The sequence below is a fragment of the Emydura macquarii genome, unplaced genomic scaffold, assembly GCF_026122565.2.
Source record: "Emydura macquarii macquarii isolate MOO-44397 ecotype Brisbane River unplaced genomic scaffold, CSIRO-AGI_Emac_v2 contig_3067, whole genome shotgun sequence".
Classification (NCBI taxonomy): domain Eukaryota; kingdom Metazoa; phylum Chordata; order Testudines; family Chelidae; genus Emydura; species Emydura macquarii.
In genome coordinates, this window is record NW_027133204.1 from 62,187 (window position 1) to 68,186 (window position 6,000).

Below are 6,000 nucleotides of genomic sequence, written 5' to 3' on the forward strand. Positions count from 1 at the left end.
TCAAGAATTGACAACCTATGAGGGTGGCACCAATTGAAATAAATGAATGCACAAAACCGTAAATCATAAATCAGTTTAATAGTGCCCTGCCTCCTTTTAGCTGAACTCAGTAAGGAATTGACTCAATCTAAAATATAGGGCACTCTGAACTTAATGTTGAGCATTCACCCAGCAAAGTGGCATTGATTAACTTAATAGTTAATTAGTGCAACTTTTGTGTGCAGACAAGGGTAAAATGAGTCCCTTTCTGGATCGTGACCAAAGTGACTCAAGGCGCACAAGTCCCATTGAAAGTCAGTAGAAAGAACATCACATGACTTAGGTGACATTTCACACAAGTAATGAAGAATGAGATGGTGTAACGACAAGATCACAAACAAGCCACACTACAAAATTTAACACATTCAAAAAATCATTAAGGTTGCAGGAACATATTGTGTCAGTGCATTGAGTGAAAGCTTCTTCTAAAAATGGTGGACTGTGTGCGTGTGTGTGTGTGTGCGCGCGTGTGTGTGCGTGTGCGTGTGTGTAAGAATATCAGAAAGTCAGACTTAACATTACATTTACATGATATCCAAAACAGTCTGAATACTCATAATTAAGCGAATCAAGTTGCCTAAATTCTGTTCCCATAACGTAAAGATACCAGCCTCCCATCTTCTTTCTTTGTATGTGGATTATGAAATACCCAGCACAGATGTTTCAGTTCTTTTCTTCCTAGGTCATGTTTTATTTCTAGCGATGGTGAGTTCAGGGTGGGATTTGAATGGTAACTGACCTGCTATATAAACTGCCGATTCCTTGTCTTGATTGAGAACGGTGTTTCTGATGCAACAGGATAAGTTTTGGTTTGACTGTTCTTTTACAACGATAGCAGTTTCTGTGTCAAACAGGTTGTTATCCCCTCGGGATTTTGTTTCAGAGAGTGATGGTAAATGTCGTCCATTGAGATCTTTCCACAGCACCTCAGGCTCTGGGTACCAACCAGCTGATCGACAAACCACCCGGATCCCTCCATCCTGGTGACCCTCAACAGAGATGAGAGGAGCAGAGCCTAGAGCTAAGGTGGAAATACAGAAAGGTGTTAATTCCGTGAGTTATTTTATAAGGCACAAGGGAGAGGGGACAGTTTGTGGTTCCCTTATTTACACTAGAAAGCACTAATTCATGTGGGTAGCCAGTTGAAGAGATCAATGGATACTGGAATCTCTGAAATCCCAATGCTCATGGAGACACAAAAAAGTCAACAAATATTTAACATGATTTGACTGAGTGAGTTGTAAATATTCTTCTCTCAACACAGGAGCACCTGAGTGCTCAGCACCTTTGGAGATATGACCCCTTCATTTTGATACCCGAATGGGATGTGAACTTTTCAAAAATCTGAAAGTAAGGGTAAGTAAGTGTATTGGATAGATATATTTATCAAAAGAAAAAAAAAATCTAATTAGCTTCATGGTTACAATGTCAAAGCAGGAAGGGAGAAATGCTCCATCTTGTCCAAGCGTCATAAATACATAACTCCCCACCACCATCATTACCATTATACAGTCTCAGCAAATAAGAAGGCTGCATCTGATTTTAACTACACCCCTAAGTAACAACCGGTAGTGAACCAATCAGGCGGCCATAAAAGTCTGGAAATCGCACCTTAGCCACACATCCTAGAAATGACTGCAGAGCAACTGGAAGGCCATGTTTGCCCACAATTCCTTTCCCCTTAACTAAAGACCCCTTTTGGAGTCAACCAAGATATAGCAAGAAAGTGCCTCGGCCATCCTGAAAATGTTTTTAATAACAAGTTGGGAAAATTGTCAGCATATTTCCCCTAGTATGAAAGTGGCTGTTTGCTGAAACTTAGATACACTGTGTTATTGTGAAATATTTCACAAGCAGGGAGTCACAGTTGTTGTAATAGGAAAGAATAAAGCCCAAAGACCACACAAAGCTAAAACAGACACAAGCCACTGACCTGCTACTCATAGTTCCAATAGGGTTTCTTCATAAAAAGTGTCATCTTGAACAAAACAGCGGTATTGTCCTTCATCAGAGTGTCTGATACTGAGAATCCTCAAGGGAACATTTCCATCGGTGAGTCCAGCTTTTGAAAGCTCCGTCCTTCCCCGATACTCTGGCATCTGCCCTTCATACTGATCCTTCCCATCACGATACAGGTGCACAAAGGATAAATACTCAGACCGGAACCATCTCACCTCCATGTTTGCAGCGCTCATCCTGGGGGACAGGTGACAGGGCAACACAGTGTCCTGGCCAGGAATGGCAATGACAGGGTCACAGGATCCAATCACTGTGAACTTTGCTGGAAAAAAGCACCAGGACAACAACAAATGTAGCTCAGAGGAAGGTGGGAATTGGATAGGAAGGACACATCCAACAGGTTCCATTTCCAAAAAGTTCAGCCAGAGGCAGACACCCGGCATGGAAAATTTCAGCCTGAATGTTTCAGGGAGAGCAGTGCTCATGTGCAGTGGGGGTGGGGCTGTGTTATAAGAACACTCAGTCGCAGTGCATGGCACAGACATGCTTACTGACACTGCTATGAAATTTGCTGGGCCTCAACAGAGTTGGTGGGGGCCATATCTGGTGTTCTTTCACCAAGGTGCTCCTGAGACAGAGCCCTACTGCTACAGCCAATGGCTGGTCTATTATGGTTCAATACTTCATACGATCAAGAGACCAAATAACTGAACTTAACCAAATGTGTTGCCTAAAGAGAAAAGAGTTCACTATGAAAAGGAGGCACACATATCCTCTCTCCTGGCAGCAATTCTCATCTGGCAGTGTGCTCACTTTACACAGAAGTTGTGCTTCAAAAACACACTCCCCAAACCCACTTACGTTTACAAGTGAAAAAGCACTTCATACATCACCTACGATCCAACCCACCAGTTCCTCAACGTGTTCAATAACTTCCTTATCTCTGTGTGGACACTACATACAAACCAGGTGGGTAGAGGTACATCCCAAGCAGTGCTAGGACACACCATTCATGTGTCTTGGCTTTGATAGACTTCGTTTTTTCTTTTGTGAACGCTAACTTCAGCTTTGCAACGTTTTGTGGGATATTTGAGATTGGTCAACAGAATTGTGGGAAGAGCATAATACATTCCGTTAATTTAACTTTCCCACACTTTACAGATATATATATATATATAATGCATACTATTGGACTATTGTGCACATAATACCTAATAATATGGTGTATACTACACCTAACCTATATGCAGTAGGTAACAGGCACAATAAAAGTCACATGACATCAATATATTCTGGTTCTTAGATTTTTTGAGAACATGTGAATCTCAAACTATGGCTCTGTTCTTTTTTACATCTGAAACCCACTAACTTAATTTATTGATTTTTTATTATTATTATTTATTATTATTCAACTCTTCAATAAATGTTCATCCACTGCTTTGGACATCCTTGACAATCTTTTAAAAATATTTGTTTTAAGAAACAGCCCTGTACACTGTCCCAGGAGGAAATAAAATAACCCAGGAGCAACACAATCAGAGCAAAAATTGAATAATGAAGGTGTTGATATTGCTGTGTGGTTAAGTTTACACACTGTGTGTAGGTCTATTGACTTTGAGTGAAGCATGTTGATATGACACTTCATGGACCTAAATATATCCTCTAAGAGAGTGTTTCTCATCCTTTTTGATACCAGAGACCAGCTTGGACCAGCTTGCAGCCTTCCTAAACTGTGTCAGGGAAATCTCAGGGACCCTTCCGGTCCATGGACTGGTCGTTGAGAAGCAATGCTCTTGGAAACAACAGACACATTGCGGATTCCTACCTGATTCCATGTAGTGAACGTAAAAAGTAAGGAAGAAAAAAATAAAACCAGGGAGAGGGAAGTTGGCTTTGAAGCTCTGGCAGAAGGAGAGAACCTTCATCTTCACTGCAACTTGATCTAGACAACAGGAAGAAGGAGGGAAAAAACTTATAGTGAGCATAAGACTGATTAACATCAAATCATTGAAGTCAAACATTAAAGAGGACACATTAAATAAAAAAAGAGTAAATATATTTGTGGGCGTGGGGACAAAGGATTTCAGCGCTGGGCCGCATTCCTGGGGGGCTGGGAGTTGGGCCCAGGCTTTGGACACAAATTGTCCATTGCAGGACCCCTGACTTGGGTTAAAAAGGCCAGGTACTAGCCAAGCAATAATCATGTGCAAACCACAGCACTTCTCTAGTCTTGAAGTTCGGGAAGAAGGGAGCAAATCAGAGCAACTTTTTAGCAGTGTCCAGAACAGGGCAAACCTGCCCAATAGGCACCATGGTAACGGGCAGGCTCTGTTCCCCCCCAACCCTGACCATTCCTCCCCTCACCACCTGGACAAAGAATGTGGTGAAAGGCTGGTCTCTCCTCTTTCCCAGGCAGCATGCCTGTTAGGGAAGGCTCGGGATCTCTCCTCCTAGTTCTTCCCTTGTTGCTCGTTTGTTAAGGGACTTCATGGTCATTCCTGCTCTTAAGATAAATGTATCTGCTACGCAAGTTTCGTGGGAAATAACAAACAGGGGCAGATATAATTATATGCCTCCCCTAGCCATGAATATTTATTTTATAATCTTTTATATCACCAAATAGGGATTTTATGGGGCATTGTAGAAGTGTGTGTGTTTACCTATTATTTTAGATAAAAAGTTGTAAAGTAGTGAACTCGGGGCTCACTTTGTTGGACACTCATGACAAAGAGAAACGAGTGGATTAGAAGCTGTAACCGAATAAATGATCCTTACCACTCCACCCAGCTCAATTTCTCTCTCTTCAACCGACCCTGCAACAATATTGTTAAGTGAACTCTTTCATGCTATGGAGTTAGAACAGCCATTCAATTAAAGTTGAAAATGTATTTCCTTTATGAGTCTGATTTTGTCCCATCCCTACAAAATCCACATTAAAAAAAGTCAGATCAGTGTAAGAGTCAGTAATAATTCCATCAATGGAGAAAAAAATGTTAAGGTGTGTGTGTGTGTGTGTGTGTGTGTGTGTGTGTGTGTGTGTGTGTGTGTGTGTGTGTGTGTGTGTGTGTGTGTGTGTGTGTGTGTGTGTGTGTGTGTGTGTGTGTGTGTGTGTGTGAGAGAGAGAGAGAGAGAGAGAGAGAGAGAGAGAGAGAGAGAGAGAGATTCTTGTTGGGTTATTTTACCTATTTCTTTTCTTTCAACATATCACAGGCAAAAAGATTCAGTCCCATAACCAGAGCTATTAAGTAAAGGGCATGACAGAGTAAGATGCTCCCCCATAAAGTTGGATTTGCATGAGTTTGTAACTTACTTTACAAAACAGAAACATACAGTGAATTCATTCATCTCAAATCTCCCTTTGAATGCATTGAGAGCAGGATCAGATGCAGTTTTCTTCAATAAAATATAAAAGGAAAGAAATAAATTGTTAAATCCAATAACCAAAATAGGTTGTTGTTAAATTACAATGACAGGAGAAAATAGAGCATGTAGCATTTTGAATATAGAGCTCAAAAGCAAAGTTTGTACTCAGAGTAAGACACATTTATCCTGGGATTATAGGATCATGTTGCTGCACTGGTGCACTGTGGGTCTCCGGTGCCCAAGGGCCAATGCTTGCATTTGCACCTCCTCTTCCCCTATCAGCAGCAGTGGCACTGCCCCACAGGGGGAAAGGTATCTGTGGGCTTATTTCCCGCCCTCCCCTAGTCCCCGCACACAGGGGTGCAGCTGGGAGCGGGATGGGGGCAGATGCCCCTGGGCTGCCCAGTGGTGTCCTTAAACTTCCAAAGCTGGGCTGTCTGCGAGGATAATCATCCCCTGGGGCAGCAGCTCCCTCCACTGCCTGAGCAGCCCTGTCTCTACCGGTGTCACAAGGCGCTTGCTCCAGCCTTTCTAACATGTCAGCATGTGAAGGTGGGGGCAGATCACGGTGAAATCTGCAGCAGCTTCAGACTAAGCCCAAAGCCTGCGGCTGAGAGCTGCCCTCCAGCAGAGTCAGTG

General features: G+C 42.5%; 1 pseudogene; it reads right to left on the reverse strand.

Moving 5' to 3' along the window:
- The window catches only part of LOC137141486 (butyrophilin subfamily 1 member A1-like), a 45,124-nt pseudogene extending 41,189 nt beyond the window's left edge, over window positions 1–3,935 (reverse strand).
- Between the last annotated feature and the right edge of the window lie 2,065 nt (window positions 3,936–6,000).